Source organism: Festucalex cinctus, chromosome 1 (assembly GCF_051991245.1).
Source record: "Festucalex cinctus isolate MCC-2025b chromosome 1, RoL_Fcin_1.0, whole genome shotgun sequence".
Classification (NCBI taxonomy): domain Eukaryota; kingdom Metazoa; phylum Chordata; class Actinopteri; order Syngnathiformes; family Syngnathidae; genus Festucalex; species Festucalex cinctus.
In genome coordinates, this window is record NC_135411.1 from 833,647 (window position 1) to 860,449 (window position 26,803).

The 26,803-nt window shown below is 39.6% G+C and overlaps 1 long non-coding RNA gene and 1 pseudogene across 1 annotated transcript; both read left to right on the forward strand.

The window, feature by feature from the left end:
• Window positions 1–2,788: 2,788 nt before the first annotated feature.
• Window positions 2,789–26,406, forward strand: LOC144006226 (uncharacterized; annotated as a pseudogene).
• LOC144012410 (uncharacterized) lies at window positions 11,093–12,120 on the forward strand. Its single transcript, XR_013282129.1, has 2 exons — window positions 11,093–11,278; window positions 11,733–12,120. It is a non-coding gene; the product is annotated as an uncharacterized LOC144012410 (long non-coding RNA).
• Window positions 26,407–26,803: the final 397 nt, after the last annotated feature.

Below are 26,803 nucleotides of genomic sequence, written 5' to 3' on the forward strand. Positions count from 1 at the left end.
GACTTCAATCTTTCATTTGGTAGTATCCGCGTTTCCATAGTCCTAACACAACATTTTCTGTGGAGCTTGAAAGATTGGTAAAATTCTGTAAATCAGCTGGCAGTATAGGGGTTACCTTTTCCGAAAATGGCTGGCAGTCAAAGAGTTAAAAAGTGCATTTTCCTGAGTGAAACCGGCAGACTGGGCCTTTAAACTCATAACATTTGGTGGTTAAATCTCATCCCTGATAATAAACATTCAGTTTACCTCAAAATGCTTGTTCAACTTTGATGGCGAATTTTTAAACTGCACATTCACCACAATAAACTGGAGCTCTTTTCAATAAGTCCAATTTAAACTTTACAATTGTATCGGGATCAAAACACTGAAAAAAAGAATGAGCGTTTCGATTCCAACCGCAGCAAAAATGGCGACATCTGCCGATGACTTGTGGCATTGCTTGCGCTGAAGCCCCCGGACAATTTCCAGCAGCCAATCGTAACGCAGCGGGGGCGTGTCCTGCCTGACTTCCGCCGCACGTCTCTGTTCGTTTCTTCACGTGCTCACTGCCGTGGCCGGCGGCCACATCGCGTTTCATCAGACGTCCTCTGCTAATTCATTCTTTCTTATTTGGTGTTGTACTGAACACACAGGACTCCCATCACCATTTTGAAGTCTGCGACACCATTTATTAAATGTCGGCGTGTGTTTAAACTCGTCTCGGTGCACGTTGATGCTTCTCGGCCGAGTTAGCTTCGCTTAGCTTAGCTTAGCTCGCTAGCCGCTAACAAAGAGAAGCACATAACACGTGGTCAGGAAAAGACCGAGTGTGACTTTGTTGGCATTATTGTGCCAAAATGTCGGCGAGAACGACACCAAAGGACGAGGAGGAACATTTTGGAGTCAAAGAAGAGAACGAGCAACATTTTCAACCGCTGGACGATGTTTGCGAGCAGCCTCGAATTGTGCTACACAAAACAGGTTTGTACACTTCTTATGACTCTCCCTTGCTTAGCACTACTAAATAGCGTTAAAAAAAATCACTGCAGTCCTCATTGCTGTGCACAGTAATTAAATTCAACTGTTATTTTAAAGAGTGAAATAAATTGATTTGATTGGTTGATTCCGGACAGGGGCCGATTATACAGTCATGAGACAGTCATACCAATGTATCTGACAAGACGTGTGCGATTTTAAGAACACTTAGGTGCACAATAAGACTGTATTAAAACGGTGGTACAATACTGCAAATTATTATTTTTTTTGTCGGTATACATAGCCTTGTTTCCCACATACATTTTTTTTTTTACAAAACAGTCACAGTTTTGTCATGATTACTGCATTATTACATTCAACTGCTGTTGCAACCAGTGTTAATTTTGACTAGAAATTTTAATTTAGTTTTAGTTATAGTCTTTTGACTAAAATTAACAAGTTTCAGTCATAATTTAGTCTTCTGATTGTATTTTAGTTTTGATCCAATTTTAGTCGACTAAATTCACAGTTTAGTCTATTTTCCTTCAGCATACGTTTAAACTTTTATACAGAAAATTATAGCACACCTATTTGTGACTGTAGTTTAACACGCAAGACACATTTCATACAATGGTGTCTTTATTGTTTCAATGAATCATGTTAAACTGACAATAATGTAACTTTTCACCTGAATAAGAAAAAGTGCATAATTAAATTGCTTGAGATTAATCTTACAGATGCACAATTTATGTTTATGTACAACACTTTGTATACAGCAATGCCTGTTCTTAGAGCGCTTTATAAATAAAGTTGAGTTGAGTTAAAGTGCAGTGAACACAACATTTTCTGAGTGGTTCTTTTCTCATTCATTCTGATTGGATTGTGTGAATTTCACGACTGTGTTGTTTTCATTTTCATTTTAGTCATTGACGAAATTGTCAGTCAATTTTAATCATAGTTATTGTCTGAATGAATGGCTTCTATTTTAGTTTTCATTTAATTTTCGTCAGGAAAAACAATTAGTCACGAAAATTATGATGTCAATTTTTCGGCGACAAAAATATCACTGGTTGCAACTGTAGCATTCACGAAGACGGTAGTCAATGACAATCGATTCCGTTTTGCAAATCAGTGCCGAGTTCATATGGGCATATATGCGAACTGCGCACAAGACGACACGTGAAAATGGAATGAAGCGGTTGAGCTTAATTAAGGTAAATTAATGAGTTAAATTCAACGGTTATAAGCGGTTCCGAAACACAGTCGACTCCGCGTACCCATGTTCCCCTCCGGGAACCTGGTTGACGTCCCGCTCGTGAATGCGTCTGATTATCCGTCTTTTACACGAATACAAAAAGTTAGTATTCCTCGTTGGAGATCGTTGCTGAACCATTATGATTTGACGAGGGGTTCTTGACCTGGTTAAAATAGTCCGTGTGCCACGTCATCCTGTGCTTCCAGCATGTGAGCAGTAATAATTTCGTCTACAAAATTGTTTGTTACGAACATTTTTTTTTCAGGCGAAAATTCAACACTAAAGTAGAAGCCATTCATTGAGACTAGTGTTGTTGCGATACCCTTTTTTTTGGTCCCCGATTCCAATACCCAGTTTTTTCGTATCGATGCTGGTACCGTACCGATACCAATGGGTTTTTTTCCAACATGAAAATTGAAAAAACTGCCCTACCATTGGTTCAGAACATTCAAGGGCCAATAGGATATCTTGGCTCGGCATGCAGTGAACATGTCACACATCAGTGAATGTCGTGCACACGCAAGAAACAAAATGTTGGACCAAATGTCCAATATTAGTGTCAGAAATAATGGTATCGGCATGTTACTTGTTAGTACTCTGGGCCTCTCGCGAGACCAGTATCGGTATCGGAACAACACTAATAGACTATAATTAAATTGCTTGACAATTTTCTCAATGACTAAAACGAATTTCGAAAACAATACAGTGACGAAAATTCACACAATCCAACCAGAAGGAAGGAAACGTGTGTTGGAGAAAAGGACCACTCAGACACTGTTCAGTGCCACTGCACTTTGTTTAATGTAATTTCATGAATTTATTTCATATTATTTATTTCATTGTGCAGCTATAAGATTAATCTCAAGCAATTATGCACTTTTTATTTAAATGAAAACTAAGTGATATTAGAAAATGCAATTTCTGGAGAAATTGCGGGTGAATGCAGTAAGGGTGAAATAAAAACCTGTGGAATGATTAGGAAGAATATTGAATGACCTGGAATGCTATACAGTGACCTGGAATGACCTGAACATGCTAAATTGAATCAGCAATGGAGGAAAGATTGAGGACTGGGGTAAGCAATGGAGTAAGGGTCACTTTCTGTTGAAATTAGGTCACTTTCTGTTGAAATCGGGCCACTTCCTGTTGAAATTGGGCTACTTCCTATTGATAGGTCACTTCCTGTTGAAATCGGGCCACTTCCTGTTGATTCTAAGTCACTTCCAGGTCACTTCCTATTGAAACAGGTCACTTCCGGGTCACCTCCTGTTGAAAACAAGTCAGTTCCTGTTGATTTTTGGCCATTTCTGGGTAACTTACTGTTCAAATCAACAGGTCACTTCCTATTGAAATCAGGTCACTTCCGGGTCACTTCCTGTTGAAAACAAGTCAGTTCCTGTTGATTTCAGGTCACTTTCTATTGAAAGCAGGTCACTTTCTGTTGAAATTGTGTCACTTCCTGTTGATTTCAGGTCACTTCCTATTGAAATCAGGTCACTTCCTGTTGATTTTTGGCCATTTCTGGGTAACTTCCTGTTCAAATCATCAGGTCACTTCCTATTGAAATCAGGTCACTTCTGGGTCACTTCCTATCGAAAACAAGTCAGTTCCTGTTGATTTCAGGTCACTTCCGGGTCATTCCTGTTGAAAACAAGCCACTTCCTGTTGAAATCAGGTTATTTCCTGTTGAAATCAGGTCACTTCCTATTCATGCCGGGGCATTTCCTGGCGAGAATCCCTGGTGTACCAAATCAATTGGCCAAGATGGCCGCCACCCCGAGTGAGACTCTTGGGCGTAACTTAATCAATTGGCCAAGATGGCTGCCACTGAGGGCAGGCGTAGGGTACAAAATAGTGAATTGTGGTTAAGGTGTGAATTTTGGAACTAAAAAAAAGATGGAGAATTGGTGGACTACATTGAAGTTGGAACAAAGTGAATCGGATGAAAAATGTGGAAGTAAATGTGAAATGTAGAATCTCCCATTATGAATACATTGGAAAAAACGTGTACGAAATCGGGAATTGCGCGTAAGGCATGAATTTTGGAACAGGAAAAGAGCTCGTGGTATGATTTGGTGGAATGTATTGACGTTGGAATGAAGTAAATTGGATGAAAAATGTGGAAGGAAATTTTTAGTCTTCCATGAAGAATGCATGACGAAAAATTGGGTACAAAATCGGGAATTGTGGGTAAGGCGTGAATATTTGGAATATGTTTAAATTGAAAGATGAGAATGGGATGAATCATGTGGAAGTAGGGGTCTTCCAGCCTAACTATGGTTACAAATGGGTGTTTTAATTTTCTATGTAAAAGTTGAAATGTATGCGGATGGACAATATCAACTCAACTCAATTTAGTCGACTTCTATCAATAGAGAGAGATTAAAATAGTTTTAGATTTGACCTTATATCGGCTGTCAGATTTTTAACAAGGCCAATATTTTCTTTTTCCTTTTTCTTTTTGTTTTTTTGGGATGGGCCAATCCGAGTGTGCGGTGGCCCCAAGTCGAGGTGCACTGTAGAAACAATAATGCACATCATCTCACGCTTGAAATTTGACTTGACCAACCCAAATGTGTGTTTGTCTTCTTGTGTCCTGCAGACGTCGCTGAGAAATATCTTCGTCCTGACCAAGAGGACATGAAGCCTCCGAATGTTAAAGAGGAGGAAGAACATCCTTACATCGAAGAGGAAGAAAAGCCCGTTCGTGTCAAAGAGGAGGAGGTTGAGGATGACGTCACCAAGTCACCAATGACCTTCGCCCCTTTAAAGAGTGAAGATGAAGTCAAGGGTGAGTGTGAGGAGGGCACGGGGGCGGGGCCTCCAAACAGGATCTTAAATCCTCAAAACATGATTCCAGAAAGTGATGCAGACCACTGGGGATCATCAAAAGCAAAAAGTGATGACATAAGGTCCCTTTCTTCTCATGATGATGATGATAATGATGATAATCTGCATGGTAATGATGAACATGCTGCTGATGATAGGTCGTGTCACACTGACGACAAATCCTGCGAATGTTCTCACTGTGGGAAAACATTGGGTTCAAAAGGAAGTTTGAAAATTCACTTGAGAAGACACACTGAGGAAAAACCTTTTTCTTGTTTAGATTGTGGCAAAAGCTTCTCTTGGAAGTCAGATTTAACAACACATACAAGAAGACACACTGGGGAAAAACCTTTTTCTTGTTTAGGTTGTGGCAAAAGCTTCTCTCGGAAGTCAGATTTAACAACACATACAAGAAGACACAATGGGGAAAAACCTTTTTCTTGCGCAGATTGTGGCAAAAGCTTCTCTTCAAAGTCACATTTAACAACACATACAAGAAGACACACTGGGGAAAAACCTTTTTCTTGCTCAGACTGTGGCAAAAGCTTCTCTCAGAAGTCAGCTTTAACAACACATACAAGAAGACACACTGGGGAAAAACCTTTTTCTTGTTTAGATTGTGGCAAAAGCTTCTGGCGGAAGTCAGATTTAACAAGGCATAAAAGAATCCATAGTGGCGAGAAACCTTTTTCTTGCTCAGATTGTGGCAAAAATTTCTTTTACAGGTCAGATTTAGCAAAACATACAAAAATCCATAGTGGTGAGAATCTTTTTTCTTGCTCAGATTGTGGCAAAAGCTTCTATCGGACGTCACATTTAACAAAGCATACAAGAGGACACACTGGCGAGAAACCTTTTTCTTGCTCCGATTGTGGCAAAAGCTTCTTTGACAAGTCGAATTTAAAAGCACATAAAAGAACACACACTGGCGAAAAACCCTTTTCTTGCTCAGATTGTGGAAAACGCTTCTCTTCCATGTCAAATTTAAGAAGCCACACAAGAACACATGGTGGGAAGGAACCATTCAGTTGCAGTGTTTGTGCAAAAAGATTCTCTTCTAAATATCTTGCTGAGAGACATGAGTGTGCTGGTGAGAATAGCAGCCATCTTTGAAGCTTCAAAAAACGAAGGGAAGTGAGTCTGCTGTGTTATTTTGTAATAAAACATTCAAAGTAGGGGTGTGAATTGCCTACTACCTGACGATTCGATTCGTATCACGATTCATGGATCACGATTTGATTCGATACCGATTAATCCCGATACGAATTTATAAGTTGATTTTTGTGATTTTTTTTTTAACTCAAATTTTGAAAATACGAACCAAACTTGTACATGTACACTGCAAGATCTGTATGAAAATGTATTATTGATTTATCTGAGACTTCAGTCATAACTGTGAGCCACTGTATTTAACAAACAGGTTGTAATCTGTTTCATATTTGAACAGCTTTAATGTTCCATTAATTAACATAACATATTTTCATGATTAACTCATTCACTCGCCGCCATTTTCACATTTCGCAATCCCGTTCGCTCCCGGGTGTTTTACTGGATTTTGACTGATTTTGCAAGGCCCACAGAATATTGTGTTTTATGGCTATAAAAGCATGTAACTTATCAAAAAAAAGATGAAAGTCTCTTCTTTCATCAGGAAAGAAAAAGTATGTTTCTATCTGTTTCCGTTTTGCAGCAATTAGCATTAGAAGAGAGCTAAGGTTCATGAGTTTTCACAAATCTATTTAAAACTGTCAGTAATTGAGCTTTTTTTCTACCTGGCCCTGGTTGATCTCCTTTGCTCTGCTGCCGCCTGCTGGCCATTTGTGTAATAACTACCATTTCTGCAACCGTTCTTTGCAGTTGAGAGGCTGCATCAAAGCCTTCTGTATTTTCTAGCATTAAAAAAACAAAACAAAAATGTATAAATACGTCTTGGGGACACTTAGAACATTAAAAAAACGTATTTACACGTTATTGTGAGCAAATGAGTTAAGGTGTGAATCCTCACCCTAAGTAAGACATTTTGTTGAATATTCTTCCATCAAAAATGGACGTTTAAAAATCGATTCGGCCGCCTATTGAATCGATTCGAGAATTGCGGGATGTAATATCGCGATATATTGCCGAATCGACTTTTTTTTTTTTAACACCCCTAATTCAAAGCTACCTGGGTCTGTCATAATGATTCACGTTCATTACTCAAGTAAAAGTATAGAAATTAGGATTTCAGAAGGCTTAAGTATCAACTCCAGCGTCTTACTTAAAATTGTAAACGTAATGCTTTCAAAACTACACAACCTGTAAATATTAAATGGTTTTTAACGTTTGCTGTTACTGCGTTTAAACGTCAATGTATGTTTTTTTTTTTTTTTTTTTTAATTTTGGAAGCTATTTTTGTTTGCTTTGCTTCTGAATGTTGTTAATGGTTGTTTGTTGATGTTCGTAGATGTTGTGTTATTTTTTCTCGTGTGAAGCCTCACAACTACGGGCGTCCATATTTTGTTGGAGGTTTCTGGCAACAGACTCCACAGTCCTCTCTGATCCAAGATCCCGACCCTACAAAGCAAGTTTTAACTTTATTTACGAACAGGATGGGTGAATCCAAGTTTCGAACTGCAGCAAAAATGGCGACATCTGTCAATGACTTGATGACAAGGAAGCCTCTGAAGCCTCCGGACAATTTGCAGCAGCCAATCACAATGCAGCGGGGGCGTGTCCTGCCCGATTTAAGTTCCGCCTCACGTTTACTTTCTTCATTTGATCCCTTCCGTGGCGGGCGGCCACATCGCGTTTAATTAGACGCCCTCTCCTAAATCATTCTTTTTGTTTTGGTGTTTAACTGTACATAAAGGACGCCCATCACCATTTTTTTTTATTAAATGTCAGCGTGTATAAACTCGTTCCGGTGCGCGTTGATGCTTCTCGGCCTAGTTAGCTTAACAATAAGACAATCACAGTAATGTTTTGTCATGATTACTGCATTATTACATTCAACTGCTGATTTTTGAAAATAAATTTTAATTTAGCAATTTTAGTCGACTAAATTGACAGTTTGGTCTATTTTCCTACAGCATACATTTCAACTTTTATACAGAATTAGAACACACCTATTTGTAACGGTAGTTTAACACACAAGACACATTTCATACGATGGTGTCCTTTTATTGTTGTAAGGAAACGTGTTCAACTGTCAATAATATAACTTAGTTTTCACCTAAATAAAAAAAAAAAAAAGTGCATACAGTGGTTACCTCTACTTACAAAATTAATTGGTTCTGGAAGAAAGTTCTTAAGTAGAAAATTTGTAAGTAGAGACGCATTTTCCATGTAAATGCCCTAATCCGTTCCAAGCCTCCCAAAATTCAACGGCCCGGGACAGTTACAAAAGTACACCTCGAAGAGAAGAGGATTCGCGAAGTTGGCAGTCACGCCACACAGACTGTAATTGAGGACGAACAACGAGCGTAGACCGTCAAATCAATGTTATTGTCTGTCAATTAAAGACTAACGAGCAGAAGATGGAAAAATAGTGACTTTAGTTTTAACGGTAATGTTACATATTGAGGGTGCTGGTTGCTCATGAAGGGCAAACAATTCACATTTATCAATATTTAGTTTCAGGCCTGATGCTCTGGAGAATTGATGAAGAGATCAGCCAGGGCCATGTTGAAAACAAGCTATTTCTCCACTGTTTTAAACAGATTTGTGAATAATGATGAAAGTTATATTCTAATGCTAATTGCTGCAAAATGCAAATGGATAGAAATATACTTTTGTTTCCCTGATGAAAGAAGAGACTAATCTTTCTTTTGGTAGGTTCCATATATTTATGGCAATAGAATACAACATTCTGTGGGCCTTGCAAAATCAGTCCAAATCCAGTAAAACAGGCGGTTGGCTTCACTCAAAATGGCTGCCAGTCAATGAGTTCATAAAAAAAATAATACATGTTTTTAATAATAATTAAATTAAATTGAAATTCCATACAATGTCCAGTTAATGTGATCATTTCTAAAACCTTGCACTCAAAAAATTGCAACTAAAAATTCGACTAAAATAAAGAAGAAAAAAAAAGAACACGAGCAAAACTAACTGAATTTGAAAAACAAAATTGCACATAAGAGCTGGGCGAGTATGCTCATAGCAGTTTTCAGCATCGAGTTGATACCGGCCTTATTTGAATTGAAGGTCCGTGCTTCTCAATGCTGGTCCTCGGGGACACCATCCAGCATGTGTTTCCATGTCTCCCTCAGCCAACACAGGTGAGGCTCGTGAAGCCGGCTTCTCCAGAACTTGCTGATTCCTGATCATTTGAATTGCCTGTGCTGGGTGAGAGGGACATGGAAAATAGACTGGAGAGGGGGAAGCCGAGGACCGGGGTTGTTTTAATTGGAAGGGATACCTGATCTACGTACACAAAGAAGCTTATATCTTCAATCACAACAACAACAAACTGTTTTGCGTACGGAAAAAGCAATTCCATAATTACGGATACAACTCACCTGACTTTTGGCAGCGCTATTCGGCCGTTTAACAAAAGAAAAAGTGTAGTCAGTAGTGCATAGAATTTGCCGGCACTTGACTAGAACTTTCCCTGGCTCAAAGTTTAAAAAAAAAAAAAAAAAGAAAAAGACCAGAGACTCTTGGGTGGATTTACAGTCTGAGGTAAAACAGCAAGGATGTTAAAAAACAAACAAACAAAAAACAAAAAACCTGTGCTACTCATAATTCTGGGGTACATTATCACAATTCATTATAATCCACATTTATCCAGATTTCTCCTTACTTTGGAAGCATGTATTATTTTGGTATATTTGAATTTGATAATAATGTCGATACACAGTTTCATTTGATAAATCTTATGATTATTCTAGCGAAGATTACACATAAGAAACAATCCTTTATTGATTTTTTTTTTGTATCCATGAGAAATTATTTTTTGTCGTTGTCTGTGTCCAAAAGCTGTAAAAACGTATAACTATTGCAAACTTATCATTTATTTATATGATTTTGTATCAAACTATTTTCTTTTCTTTCAGTTTTACTATTGATTTTATTTGGTTTAGCTTTTGTATGTTTTAACTTTCCTGGCGTGTTCTATGTTCTAATTGTATATAGTGTATACAATGATTGTATTATTTCCCCCCCAATAGTTTGTATATTGATTGAGTAAATAGAGATTTAAAAAATAAAAACTAAACTGGGCTACTCGTACGTACAGGAGATAAACATGTTTCTTCTTATTCGTCCGAGTGCAGTTTAAAGGTCTATTTATTTTTATTATCCAAATGAATCTAGAATTAAACGTATAATTTTATGAGCTTTTTTTTTTTAAGTAAAATTAAATATTGTAGTGATTTGAACATAATTCACCCACGGAACGTTGGGACGAAGGGGGAGTTTGTTGGGATGAAAGGATGAAAGGATAAAAGAACAAAATGTTGGTAGGTCTGTGAGCCTCGCGCAGAGTGAGTTGTTGTTGCTGTTAAACGATGAGAAGCTGATATCAATAAACCGCCGGTCTTTGGCTCCGGACTTCAACACTCCGCCTCCGACTCCCGTCACTACTCGCTACAATATTAACATTTTCGTGACATGAGATTTGTCCAACTGTAATTGCCGTAGATTTCACGTGGTAGCAGAAGAGCTACTCCATTCCTATGGCGTGAGATTTGTGCCACAATTCCGTGCGTAACAAAATGTGTTTCGTACGTACAAAATGTGTTTCGTACGTACCAAAAATGTGTTTCGTACGTACAAAATGTGTTTCGTGCGTACAAAACAGTCCTCGCGCACGCTCTCCTCAACACGTACGAAACTTTGATTTACGCTTGCGATGCAAGGGTCGAGGCGTAATATTTGTGCCACAATTCTTAACCAATCAGGAGTCGGACAGTAGAGCAAATCCTGATTGGCTGTTTAATATCCAATCAGGCAGAACTTTGACAACGTGTCGTCACGCCGCGTTGCTTCATGGGCGCTTCTTCGATTTTTTTTTTCTTTTTTTTTAAACAAGCACTCGGTCCTTTCCTGTTTGACTTTTTGTCTGTTTTTCTGCTGATTTTTATTTACTTAATCGAAGTTTTGTTATGTTACGGGATGAATCAGCTCCTAACTGCTTTCCTGCTTAGCGGAAGAAGGAGGGAAAACAAGTTTTAGCGCTCATGGTGATGTTGGATGACGGCATAAAATAGAAGAAAAAAAAAGAGAAGAGGCTAACCTGCTACTTACGTTTTCATTATGGTAAGTTCCAAAATACTGTACTGTATTTAAGTCAGTAAATCCTATAGTTTTGTCCTCTTTTGATCGTGCTACTATCATTACAATCTTAAACAATGCATGCCATCATGAGTGGCGTTGTATAAGAAGTAGAAAAGAAAATGTTAGACCATCCATTTTTCTTTCGTAATTAGTGCCTGGTACCAATAAAGGTATATCGTGAATAACTGAAAACATTGAATACATAAGAGCACTGTGTTTGGCAGTCCAATGCCATAGTTATTGACGTAAGAATTGAATTCATTTTGGTTACAAGACAACCATACACCATGACTAGCAGCTGTTGAAATAAACATGTTTGCCCAAAATAATTGTTTTACTAATGTGAGAAACATGGTTGATCTTGTCATTTTTCCATAACAACAGATAGACAATTAAAAATCTGAGCGCTAACCTTGGGTTTTGTTTTTATTACCAGGCAACAAAGATGACAAAGGACCCAGAATGCACCTGATGACACCACAACAGAAGTGTCAAAAACACCACGAGAAGCAGAAGATGAAGAAGTGGAGTGGAAAAAATATTGATATCGCGCTATTGGCCCATGCAATATGCATATAACAGACATGCAATAAGTTTCATATGGAATTTTTTGCTTTTATCTGAATTTGACCAGTCAGCCACTTGCTAAAATGTGCACCACCATCCACTAGTTGAACATTATTGAAGTCATTACAATTAAATAACTCTGAATACATTTTACTGCATGAGAAATATAATTTGTTCATTAGATAATAAAATCATCATCAGTCATTTCTTTAGATCCATATTAAATATTGCAATATCTATTGCTATATTCAGCAAAATCGCGTATTGCATGATTTTCCAATTTTGTGCAGCCCTAATTCCTGACGTTTTTGAGCCAGCTGATGAGACCAATTTGACTTAGTCATTAAAATGTCTGTAGGAAGAGTCAGAACGTGAAGCTTGAGCTTGACAGCAGAGAAATCAAGAGCTCCTGAAGAATGACAATATTAACATTGGACTATCATAATTTGAAGTTCGAATAGTTGTAATGGCCTGTTTTGCAGCATACCAAATCAAACATTTTTAAAATATTTTTCCTCCTGTAAGTTGTCGACACTTTTACGGAACTTATTTAAATGTGTCTTGCAAACGGTATCATTGACAATTAGAAAAATAAAAAGTGTCACACACACACTGTATTCGGAACAACCTGTAAACAATAACCAAAATACTATTGCAGGTACAGTGCCAATGCAGTACATGACACATTTATGGTTTCAAGATTAAAGTGCGGAAGTGCACACACTGCACATTTGCCCATCATTGACCAAGAAGACCTCAGAGTACTGTACTCACGATGATGTATTGAGAATGCAAGACCCAAGAGGTTCCACAGATGAAAATATATTACACATTGTATTTGTAATTGACACTTAATGATGCATTATCCATCAACAAACAGCAAACTGTACATTTTGTTTTGAAATCAAATGAATCGTCCTCAGTTACAGTGCATCTTTGCAGTTTTTATTTCAAGTTTTACACACAGTAGGCATGGTCGACTGCTATTGTGGAGCCATCCATCGCCGTCCCATCCATCTCAGCTGTACTCTCTATCCTTAGACATCGTATTGATGACTGTGACCCGGATATAGAAACGATGCGCAATCTGGATTGGTTTACCTGGTAAATTGGAAACAAACAAAAGCTCAAGGTTATTAATTGTAAAACGTGAAACAATCATATCCATCCATCTTCATGTAGTTATGGGAAAACCATGTGACCATCCATGTTTCTACAGTTTCTTGTTCATGTTAAATGTCTAGTACAACTAAGGGTAACCACTTCATAACCTCTGCAGCTATAATGTGATGCTCTTTTGAGGGAGAACAGTCAGAAGACCTTTGCAATAATCAAGTCTACTGGAAATAAAAGCATGAGTCAGGTTCTTCTGGTATGGAGCATGCAACCCTTCGGTCGAAGTCTTTTAGGTGGTAAAAGGCTGCTTTAGTGATTTGTTTGAGATGGCATTTATGTGCACAAGTATACAGGTAATGACAACAAAATTAACTCGTGAATTGAATTCAAGAGCTGATATCTCGTAATTTTCCACGATTTTCTAATCAATATCACTAACGTACTTACAAATCAGTAACTATGGCATTGTGTTAACAGTGCTTTTGGACATTCCATGTTTTTTTCTGTCTGTTAGTTACACGATATACATTTGGTGGCACTAGGCACTAAAAATGCATAAGAAAATAAAGAAAGGGGGTGGTGATTTTTTTTTCTTCATCATAACTATGCACATCCATTGCCAATGTCGTGTATGTAACTATTACATACAATTTTGATTGTCTTGGAAGCCTGTGTGTGATAGTGGCCAAGTTAAAAGATGCTACTTTTATGCTACTTACTGTTATGAAAATGTTGAAAGTAGTCTTCGATTCGGAAGTTAGCGTCCCCCCCAACGGTCATCCAACGGTCCCATGAGAGCTAAAACTTGTCTTCCGCTAAGCAGGAAAGCAGTTGGGAGCTGCTTCACCCCGTAATATAACAAAACTTTTGTTAAGTAAATAAAAGTCAGCAGAAATGCAGATAAAATACAAACAGGAAAGCACCGAGTGCTAGTAAACAAAACAAAACAAAACAAAAATCGAAGAAGCGCCCATGATGCAACGCGGCGTGACGACACGTTGTCAAAGTTCTGCCTGATTGGATATTCAACAGCCAATCAGGATTTGCTCTCCTGTCCGACTCCTGATTGGTTAAGAATTGTGGCACAAATATTACGCCTCGACCCTTGCATCGCAAGCGTAAATCAAAGTTTCGTACGTGTTGAGGAGAGACGAAGCAAGCGTGCGCGAGGACTGTTTTGTACGCACGAAACACATTTTGTACGTACGAAACACATTTTTGGTACGTACGAAACACATTTTGTACGTACGAAACACATTTTGTTACGCACGGAATTGTGGCACAAATCTAACGCCATAGACACCCAGGTGCAGAGGCCACAAAACGGAGAGCGAGAGGAATCGTGTTTTGGCCAACAATGACAAAAGATATTGAAGAGGAGGTACAGGCGTGTTCAGTGTGTAACAGCACAAAACCACACCAGCAGAAGGAGCCGCTTCTCCTACACCCTGTTCCAGAGCTCCCATGGTCAACCACAGCAGCTGATATCTTCGATTGGCATGGCCAGCAGTATCTGGTACTTGTCGACTCATACTCGGGCTGGTTTGAGGTTGACCTGTTACGCAATCTGACATCTTCCACAGTCATTGGGAAACTCAAGCGTCACTTCGCAGTCCACGGAGCACCTCATACCCTCATCACGGATAATGGACGTCAGTTTACAAGTCACCGCTTTAAAGATTTTGCAAAGCAGTGGGACTTCAACCATGTGACAAGCAGCCCTGAGTATCCTCAATCCAATGGACTGGCGGAGAGGGCGGTTCGTAGCGCGAAAGGCCTCATGGAGAAATCTTACAGAGACAAATCCGACATCTTTCTCAACCTACTCAACTTAAGAAATATACCTCGGGATACCAAGCTCGGATCTCCAGCACAAAGATTGATGTCACGACAGACACGCACCACTCTACCCGTCTCCAAAAGACTGCTTGAACCCAAAACTGGCAAGCCTCTAGAAGTGCGTGATCAACTTTTCAACAAAAGATTGACACAGAAGATGTATTACGACAAAACAAGCCGGCCTCTTCAACCTCTTTCTGAAGGACAGGTGGTAAGGCTTCAAACATCAAAAGGATTTGACCGCATCGGAGTTGTAAAAGAAACATGCAAAGAGCCAAGATCATACCTGATTCAGTCAGAAGGACAATCATACAGGAGAAACAGGAAAAACATCTTACCGGTTGCTGAACCTACACCGACGCAGACCACCCCGCAAGACTCTTGTCAGGACACCGAGCTGAATCCAAGGCAAGATACGGACAACGAGCACACTAAGACCCAAGTATCGGTACCTGACCAGTCTTGCTATGATAATTGACACATTTTACAGAACCCGTTCAGGACGTGTTTGTAAACCCAACCCAAAGTACAGTGGTTAATTTTTGTTGAAAGTATATTGTTATTTTCTATTTGGTAGTTACATTGATTGCATATTGTCGTATATTTGAATGTTCAGATTTTGTTGTTTCTACAGCCTTATGGTAGTCGCACCATCTAAGGAAAAGGGATGTAGAATATTCTGGAATATTAGTATGTTAAGAATTGACCCAAGGCGGGTGCCGTAGATTGCCCCTCCTAGAGGTTGGCTGTCGGAGCGCTCCCGGGGGAAAGAGAAGTTTCTTTTGTTCGACACTTCCTGTTGCAGACTCAGGAGTAAAGCCACGTTCAGGAAAACGTGTGTCTCTGTTTCTTTATTACCACCACACACAACAGCTATAAAAGCATGGAATCTATCAAAAGAAAGATTAAAGTCTCTTCTTTCATCAGGAAAAAAAAAAAAGTGTTTCTATCTGTTTCCATTTTGCAGCAATTAGCAATAGAAGGGAGCTACGTTTCATCAGTTTTCACAAATCTATTTAAAATTTTAAGTAATTGAGCTTTTTTTTTTCTAGATGGCCCTGGTTGATCTCCTTTGCTCTGCTGCCACCTGCTGGCCGTTTGTGTAATAACTACCATTTCTGCAACCGTTCTTTGCAGTTGAGAGGCTGCATCAAAGCCTTATGTATGCTCAAGCATTAAAAAAAAAAAAAAAAAAAAAAAAAAAACACGTATAAATACGTCTTTGGGACACTTAAAACATTTTAAAAAAATACGTATTTACACATTATTGGGAGTAAATGAGTTAATATGTAACATTGTTAAACTTTGGGGGTGCTGATGTGTATTTAAACTTTTTTTTTTTTTTTTTTTTCTGATGGGCCAGTCCAATTGTGCGCTGGGCCCAAGTCGAGGGAGCACTGTAGAAACAATATTATACATCAACTCACGCTTGAAATTTGACTTGATGTAGTAATAATTGTAAATAAGTTGTGATGCATTTGCTGCAATGAAGAACTGCTTCTCCTTGCAATGAGTTCAATGAGTTGCAAGGAATTTTTGTCTCGTGTCTCAGAGATGTCAAACAAGTAACTCTGACACTTGACCAACCCAAATGTGTGTTTGTCTCCTTGTGTCCTGCAGACGTCGGTGAAAAATATCTTCGTCCTGGCGAACAGGAACTGAAGTCTCCTCATGTGAAAGAGGAGGAGGAGGAGGAAGAGCATCCATATTTTAAAGAAGAAAAAAAGGCCCCTGGTGTCAAAAAGGAGGAGGTTGAGGATGACGTCACCAAGTCACCAATGACCTTCCCCCCCTTTAAAGAGTGAAGATGAAGTCAAGGGTGAGAGTGAGGAGGGCAGAGGGGCGGAGCCTCCAAACAGCATCTCAACTCCTCAAAACATGATTCCAGAAAGTGATGCAGACCACTGGGGATCATCAAAAGCAAAAAGTGATGACATAAGGTCCCTTTCTTCTCATGATGATGATGATGATGATGATGATAATCTGCATGGTAATGATGAACGCGCTGATGGTGACAGGTCGTGTCACACTGACGACAAATCCTGCGAATGTTCTCACTGTGGGAAAACATTGAGTTCAAAAGGAAGTTTGAAAATTCACTTGAGAAGACACACTGGGGAAAAACGTTTTTCATGTTTAGATTGTGGCAAAAGCTTCTCTGACAAGTCAGATTTAACAACACATACAAGAAGACACACTGGGGAAAAACTTTTTTCTTGCTCAGACTGTGGCAAAAGCTTCTCCCGGAAGTCAGAATTAACAACACATACAAGAAGACACACTGGCGAGAAACCTTTTTCTTGCTCAGACTGTGGCAAAAGCTTCTCTTTGAAGTCAAATTTAACAAAACATTCAAGAACACACACTGGGGAAAAACCTTTTTCTTGTTTAGATTGTGGCAAAAGCTTCTCTTCAAAGTCACATTTAACAACACATACAAGAAGACACACTGGGGAAAAACCTTTTTCTTGCTCAGACTGTGGCAAAAGCTTCTCTCAGAAGTCAGCTTTAACAACACATACAAGAAGACACACTGGGGAAAAACCTTTTTCTTGTTTAGATTGTGGCAAAAGCTTCTCTTAGAAGTCACATTTAACATTACATTCAAGAACACACACTGGGGAAAAACTTTTTGCTTGTACCCACTGTGGCAAAAGCTTTTTTCAGAAGTCACATTTAACATTACATTTAAGAACACACACTGGGGAAAAACCTTTTTCTTGCTCAAACTGTGGCAAAAGCTTCCCTGCCAAACCTGAATTAAGAAGCCACATAAGAACACACACGGGACAGAAACCATATTCATGCACAAAATGTGTGAAAAGCTTCGCTTCCACCAATTCTTTAACAGCACATGCAAAAACACACACTGGAGAGAAACCGTATTCCTGCTCAGATTGTGGAAAAAGCTTCTCTTCCATGTCAAATTTAAGAAAGCACACAAGAACACATGGTGGGAAGGAACCATTCAGTTGCAGTGTTTGTCCTAAAAGATTCTCTTGTAAAAAGCTTGCTGAGAGACACGAGTGTGCTGGTGAGAATGGCAGCCATCTTTGAAGCTTCAAAAAATGAAGGGAAGTGAGACTGGTGTGCTGCAAAAGTGTCAGTGCATCTTAAAAGTGTAAATGTAATGCTTTCAAAACTACTCAACCTGTAAATATTAAATGTTTGCTGTTAATGTGTTTAAATATCAATGTATGTTTTTTTTGTACGTAATTTAGGAAGTTATTTTTGTTTGCTCCTGAATTTTGTTAATGGTTGTTTGTTGATGTTTGTAGGTGTTGTGTATTTGCTTGTGTGAAGCACATTGAGTTGCCTTGTGTATGAAATAGAAATAAAGCCACCTTGTAATTTTCCCCAAATAAGCGTCGACAATACGTTCAGACACACAAAGCCATCTGCGATTAAAATTTTTTGTTGAACAGTGTTATCACTGAAATGATTGACGCAAATGTCCTACTCTTTGTTGCTAACTCAACCACCACAGCTCCGTGCTAGCTAACACGCCATATGCTAGTGCATTTTGCACATTTTATCTTTCTATGTAACAATTTTGACATGATTAGCATACAATATTCAGATGACATCAGAACAAAATTGTGTCCATACCTGGTTTTGATTCTTTCATTTTGCATGTAGTAATATAATTTCTGTTCATGTGGCACTTTTGCCTCTGCAGGCAAATTGTTCTTGTCGTCAAACAACCTTTCATCACATTTTGAAATCAAAATACACATCAAATGGAGTAGATGCCACCTGGACTTCCGGGCTTCACACACCAGCTCCGTTTCCGGCCACTGCTGCGACTCACAGGCGGCGTTCCGACAAAAATGATCACATTAAGAGAAGCGACAGTACAATGCAATTGCATTTGTACTTCCGAGTGTGGCGCTGATGAGATGATGCTCCCCCTGGTGGGAGGTGTGTGGCAATACCTTACATCCCTTGCCAATCAGCATTAGTGCCCTCCCTACAAATAAGGAGTCAGTTGGTACCTGCCCTCAACTTACTCCTTGGCTCTGAGGTCCGCCTCCTTGACTTCAATGGCTTATCATCATCAGTCATCACGAACATTTTACCTTCATTGGAAGGTAAGTGTTGCGTCAAAACTTTGCTGAAGGAAAGTGTGAGCCACAGATGACAAAAACTGGCCAAAAGTCTTTTGTATTACTTGCAGTACAAATAAATATTGTACATATCAATAATATATCAGATACTGTACCAAACATTTACTACTAACTAAGACAAGTAATTAAACTCATAACATTTGGTGGTTTAAATCTCATCCCAGATAATAAACTTTCAGTTTACCTCAAAATGCTTGTTCAACCTTGATGGCGAATTTTTAAACTGCACATCCACTTCAATAAACTGGTGCCATTTAAAACTTTACAATTATATCGGGAACAAAACATTGAAAAAGGGAATGAAACTTTCGAACTGCAGCAAAAAATGAAAAAATAAAATGGCGGCATCTGTCCATGCCCTGATGAGTTTCCAGCAGCCAATCATAACGCAGCGGGGGCGTGTCCTGCCTGACTTAACTTCCGCCGCACTTCCGCAGGTCTTCTGTACTGTGTGGGCTGTCGGCTATCCAGCTCAGTGCTCTCAGTCTAGTTAGCTTAGCTTATCTTAGCTTAGCTTAGCTTAGCTTAGCTTAGCTTAGCTTAGCTTGCTAGCCGCTAACAAAGAGAAGCACACAACACGTGGTCAGGAAGAGACCAAGTGTGACTTTGTTGGCATTATTGTGCCAAATTGTCTGCGAGAACGACACCAAAGTACGAGGAGGAACTCTTTGGAGTCAAAGAAGAGAACGAGCAACATTTTCAACCGCTGGACGATGTTTGCGAGCAGCCTCGAATTGTGCTACACACAGCAGGTTTGTACACTTGTTATTACTCTCCCTTTCTGAAGCACAACTATAAATACTATAAAGCGTGAAGAAATTTCAGCGCTGTTCAATTCAACTTTATTCCGGACAGGGGACGGTTATCCAGTCATCAGACAGTCATACCAATGTCTGTAACAGACGTGTGCGATTTGAAGAACACTTTAAGGTCCAGGATATTATTTTATTAAAACGGTGTTTCCCCAGGGGCGACGGTAGTCGAGTGGTTAGCACGTCCGCTTCCCAGTTCTGAGGTCTCCGGTTCGAGTCCAGTCTCGGACCTTCCTGGGTGGAGTTTGCATGTTCTCCCCGTGCCCGCGTGGGTCTTCTCCGGGTACTCCGGTCTCCTCCCACATTCCAAAGACATGCATGGCAGGTTAATTGGGCGCTCCGAATTGTCCCTAGGTGTGCGTGTGAGTGTGGATGGTTGTTCGTCTCTGTGTGCCCTGCGATTGGTTGGCAACCAGTCCAGGGTGTCCCCCGCCTACTGCCCAGAGCCAGCTGAGATAGGCGCCAGCAGCCCCCGCGACCCTTGTGAGGAATAAGCGGTCAAGAAAATGGATGGATGGATGGAAATAAATTGCATAATTAAATTGCTTGAGATTAATCTTACAGCTGCGCAATGAATGTAACCATGTTTGAACATTGAACAAAGTGCAGTGAACACTGAACAGTTTCTGAGTGGTTCGCGTTTCATTCATTCTGATTGGATGGTGTGAATTTTCGTCACTGTGTTGTTTTCATTTTCGTTTTAGTCATTGATGAAAGTGTCAGTCAATTTTAGTTATCGTTATCGTCTCATGAATGGCTTCTATTTTAGTTTCCGTTTAATTTTTGTCTGAAAAAAACAAGTTTGTCACAAAAATCATGACAATTTTTTGTCGACGAAATTATCGCTAGTTGCCACTGTAGCATTCATGAACTCAACTTTATTTATAAAGCGTCTTAAAAACAGGCATTGCTGTATACAAAGTGCTGTACATGAAATATAAATCGGTTGTGCAGTCAAGAATAAGGTAACAAAACAAGAACAAAGCAAACATTTTGAAGTGCGTATACAAGTTTTGTTTTTTGTTTTTTTTACAGGTAAATACATTTTACATCAGTAAATTAATCATAGGCAAGTGAATAAATAAATAAATACATAGATAAATAAGTAGAATAAACATCAAAACACCAAAAACAATGTTCAGTTTCATGGTGCGCCAAAAGCCAAAGAATACAGATGTGTTTTAAAAGAGGATAAAGAGGGGGACGGCCTAATATTTTGTGGAAGGTCGTTCCAAATGGAGGGACCGGCGGCAACAGCAAAGGCTCGATCTCCTCTAAGCCTCCGCTTTGCCCTCGGTACCTCCAATTGAGTTTGGTCTGCTGACCTGAGGCACCGAGCATGTGCGTAGGGCTGCAAGAGCTCAGTGAGATAAGGTGGCGCAAGACCATTGAGAGATTTAAAAACAAAATTAAAGAATCTTAAAGTGGACTCTAAATTTTACGGGCAGACAATGAAGAGAGGCCAGGATTGGGGTTATGTGCTCCCTCTTACGGGCACCAGTAATGAGCAGCAGTATTTTGGATTGAGGACAATCAATGACAATCAATTCCATTTCGTCAATCAGTGTTGAGTTTAAATGGGGATATGTGCGAACTGCGCACGAGACGACCACCAACCCCTGGTAACAATTATCAAAAAGCCTATCCATGTAGCGCCAGCCAGACTACAACGCATGATGTTAAGGCTTCAAAAGTACAACATCCACCTCGTGTACAAGAGTGGAAAGCAGATGCATCTGGCTGATGCTTTGTCAAGGGCTCCTAGAAACACCAGAGCTCAGCTCGCGGACGAAGTGGATGATTTTGATGTGATGTCAGTCTGCTATGTGTCTTCTGCTCGTTTGCAGGAACTGAGAGAGCACACTGCCACGGATCCAACTCTTCAGAAGCTCAGCTGTACTATCAAGAACGGCTGGCCGAACAAATTGCACAACCTCCCGAATGTAGTGCGTCCCTACTTTCCATTCAGGGATGAACTGACGGTCGAGAATGACATTGTCATGAAGGGCCAGAAGACTGTTATCCCTCTGTCCTTACAAAAGACTTACACGTGCATTCTGCACAGGGGACACCCAGGTGCAGAGGCCACAAAACGGAGAGCGAGAGGAATCGTGTTTTGGCCAACAATGACAAAAGATATTGAAGAGGAGGTACAGGCGTGTTCAGTGTGTAACAGCACAAAACCACACCAGCAGAAGGAGCCGCTTCTCCTACACCCTGTTCCAGAGCTCCCATGGTCAACCACAGCAGCAGATATCTTCGATTGGCATGGCCAGCAGTATCTGGTACTTGTCGACTCATACTCGGGCTGGTTTGAGGTTGACCTGTTACGCAATCTGACATCTGCCACAGTCATTGGGAAACTCAAGCGTCACTTCGCAGTCCACGGAGCACCTCATACCCTCATCACGGATAATGGACGTCAGTTTACAAGTCACCGCTTTAAAGATTTTGCAAAGCAGTGGGACTTCAACCATGTGACAAGCAGCCCTGAGTATCCTCAATCCAATGGACTGGCGGAGAGGGCGGTTCGTAGCGCGAAAGGCCTCATGGAGAAATCTTACAGAGACAAATCCGACATCTTTCTCAACCTACTCAACTTAAGAAATATACCTCGGGATACCAAGCTCGGATCTCCAGCACAAAGATTGATGTCACGACAGACACGCACCACTCTACCCGTCTCCAAAAGACTGCTTGAACCCAAAACTGGCAAGCCTCTAGAAGTGCGTGATCAACTTTTCAACAAAAGATTGACACAGAAGATGTATTACGACAAAACAAGCCGGCCTCTTCAACCTCTTTCTGAAGGACAGGTGGTAAGGCTTCAAACATCAAAAGGATTTGACCGCATCGGAGTTGTAAAAGAAACATGCAAAGAGCCAAGATCATACCTGATTCAGTCAGAAGGACAATCATACAGGAGAAACAGGAAAAACATCTTACCGGTTGCTGAACCTACACCGACGCAGACCACCCCGCAAGACTCTTGTCAGGACACCGAGCTGAATCCAAGGCAAGATACGGACAACGAGCACACTAAGACCCAAGTATCGGTACCTGACCAGTCTTGCTATGATAATTGACACATTTTACAGAACCCGTTCAGGACGTGTTTGTAAACCCAACCCAAAGTACAGTGGTTAATTTTTGTTGAAAGTATATTGTTATTTTCTATTTGGTAGTTACATTGATTGCATATTGTCGTATATTTGAATGTTCAGATTTTGTTGTTTCTACAGCCTTATGGTAGTCGCACCATCTAAGGAAAAGGGATGTAGAATATTCTGGAATATTAGTATGTTAAGAATTGACCCAAGGCGGGTGCCGTAGATTGCCCCTCCTAGAGGTTGGCTGTAGGAGCGCTCCCGGGGGAAAGAGAAGTTTGTCTTTTGTTCGACACTTCCTGTTGCAGATTCAGGAGTAAAGCCACGTTCAGGAAAACGTGTGTCTCTGTTTCTTTATTACCACCACACACAACAGCTATAAAAGCATGGAATCTATCAAAAGAAAGATTAAAGTCTCTTCTTTCATCAGGGAAAAAAAAGTATGTTTCTATCTGTTTCCGTTTTGCAGCAATTCGCATTAGAAGGGAGCTACGTTGCATCATTTTTCACAAATCTATTTAAAATTTTAAGTAATTGAGCTTTTTTTTCTAGATGGCCCTGGTTGATCTCCTTTGCTCTGCTGCCACCTGCTGACCGTTTGTGTAATAACTACCATTTCTGCAACCGTTCTTTGCAGTTGAGAGGCTGCATCAAAGCCTTCTGTATGCTCTAGCATAAAACAAAACAAAATAAACGTATAAATACGTCTTTGGGACACTTAAAAACATTAGAAAAAAACGTATTTACACATTATTGGGAGTAAATGAGTTAATATGTAACATTGTTAAACTTTGGGGGTGCTGATGTGTATTTAAACTTTTTTTTTTTTTCTGATGGGCCAGTCCAATTGTGCGCTGGGCCCAAGTCGAGGGACCACTGTATAAACAATATTATACATCAACTCACGCTTGAAATTTGACTTGATGTAGGAATAATTGTAAATAAGATGATACATTTGCTGCAATGAAGAACTGCTTCTGCTTGAAATGAGTTCAATGAGTTGCAAGGAATTTTTGTGTCGTGTCTCAGAGATGTCAAACAAGTAACTCTGACACTTGACCAACCCAAATGTGTGTTTGTCTCCTTGTGTCCTTCAGACGTCGGTGAAAAATATCTTCGTCCTGGCGAACAGGAACTGAAGTCTCCTCATGTGAAAGAGGAGGAGGAGGAAGAGCATCCATATTTTAAAGAAGAAAAAAAGGCCCCTGGTGTCAAAAAGGAGGAGGTTGAGGATGACGTCACCAAGTCACCAATGACCTTCGCCCCTTTAAAGAGTGAAGATGAAGTCAAGGGTGAGAGTGAGGAGGGCAGAGGGGCGGAGCCTCCAAACAGCATCTCAACTCCTCAAAACATGATTCCAGAAAGTGATGCAGACCACTGGGGATCATCAAAAGCAAAAAGTGATGACATAAGGTCCCTTTCTTCTCATGATGATGATGATGATGATGATGATGATGATGATAATCTGCATGGTAATGATGAACACGCTGATGGTGACAGGTCGTGTCACACTGACGACAAATCTTGGGAGTGTTCTCACTGTGGGAAAACATTGAGTACAAAAGGAAGTTTGAAAATTCACTTGAGAACACACACTGGGGAAAAACCTTTTTCTTGTTTAGATTGTGGCAAAAGCTTCTCTCGGAAGTCACATTTAACATTACATTCAAGAACACACACTGGGGAAAAACCTTTTTCTTGCTCAGATTGTGGCAAAAGCTTCTCTTCGAAGTCACATTTAACAACACATACAAGAAGACACACTGGGGAAAAACCTTTTTCTTGTTTAGATTGTGGCAAAAGCTTCTCTTCAAAGTCACATTTAACAACACATACAAGAAGACACACTGGGGAAAAACCTTTTGCTTGCTCAGACTGTGGCAAAAGCTTCTCTCAGAAGTCAGCTTTAACAACACACACAAGAAGACACACTGGGGAAAAACCTTTTTCTTGTTTAGATTGTGGCAAAAGCTTCTGGCGGAAGTCAGATTTAACAAGGCATAAAAGAATCCATAGTGGCGAGAAACCTTTTTCTTGCTCAGATTGTGGCAAAAATTTCTTTTACAGGTCAGATTTAGCAAAACATACAAAAATCCATAGTGGTGAGAATCTTTTTTCTTGCTCAGATTGTTGCAAAAGCTTCTTTGACAAGTCGAATTTAAAAGCACATAAAAGAACACACACTGGCGAAAAACCTTTTTCTTGCTCAGATTGTGGAAAACGCTTCTCTGACCAATCATGTGTCAACAAACACACAAGATCACATGGTGCGAAGGAACCATTCAGTTGCGGTGTTTGTGCTAAAAGATTCTCTTCTAAATATCTTGCTGAGAGACATGAGTGTGCTGGTGAGAATAGCAGCCATCTTTGAAGCTTCAAAAAACGAAGGGAAGTGAGTCTGCTGTGTTATTTTGTAATAAAACATTCAAAGTAGGGGTGTGAATTGCCTACTACCTGACGATTCGATTCGTATCACGATTCATGGATCACGATTCGATTCGATACCGATTAATCCCGATATGAATGTATAAGTTGATTTTTGTGATTTTTTTTTTTAACTCAAATTTTGAAAATACGAACCAAACTTGTACATGTACACTGCAAGATCTGTATGAAAATGTATTATTGATTTATCTGAGACTTCAGTCATAACTGTGAGCCACTGTATTTAACAAACAGGTTGTAATCTGTTTCATATTTGAACAGCTTTAATGTTCCATTAATTAACATAACATATTTTCATGATTAACTCATTCACTCGCCGCCATTTTCACATTTCGCAATCCCGTTCGCTCCCGGGTGTTTTACTGGATTTTGACTGATTTTGCAAGGCCCACAGAATATTGTGTTTTATGGCTATAAAAGCATGTAACTTATCAAAAAAAAGATGAAAGTCTCTTCTTTCATCAGGAAAGAAAAAGTATGTTTCTATCTATTTCCGTTTTGCAGCAATTAGCATTAGAAGAGAGCTAAGGTTCATCAGTTTTCACAAATCTATTTAAAATTGTCAGTAATTGAGCTTTTTTTCTACATGGCCCTGGTTGATCTCCTTTGGTCTGCTGCCACCTGCTGGCCGTTTGTGTAATAACTACCATTTCTGCAACCGTTTTTGCAGTTGAGAGGCTGCATCAAAGCCTTCTGTATTTTCTAGCATAAAAAAAACAAAACAAAAACGTATAAATACGTCTTGGGGACACTTAGAACATTAAAAAAACGTATTTACACGTTATTGTGAGCAAATGAGTTAAGGTGTGAATCCTCACCCTAAGTAAGACATTTTGTTGAATATTCTTCCATCAAAAATGGACGTTTAAAAATCGATTCGGCCGCCTATTGAATCGATTCGAGAATTGCGCGATGTAATATCGCGATATATTGGCGAATCGACTTTTTTTTTTTTTTTACACCCCTAATTCAAAGCTACCTGGGTCTGTCATAATGATTCACGTTCATTACTCAAGTAAAAGTATAGAAATTAGGATTTCAGAAGGCTTAAGTATCAACTCCAGCGTCTTACTTAAAATTGTAAACGTAATGCTTTCAAAACTACACAACCTGTAAATATTAAATGGTTTTTAACGTTTGCTGTTACTGCGTTTAAACGTCAATGTATGTTTTTTTTTTTTTTTTTTTTAATTTTGGAAGCTATTTTTGTTTGCTTTGCTTCTGAATGTTGTTAATGGTTGTTTGTTGATGTTCGTAGATGTTGTGTTATTTTTTCTCGTGTGAAGCCTCACAACTACGGGCGTCCATATTTTGTTGGAGGTTTCTGGCAACAGACTCCACAGTCCTCTCTGATCCAAGATCCCGACCCTACAAAGCAAGTTTTAACTTTATTTACGAACAGGATGGGTGAATCCAAGTTTCGAACTGCAGCAAAAATGGCGACATCTGTCAATGACTTGATGACAAGGAAGCCTCTGAAGCCTCCGGACAATT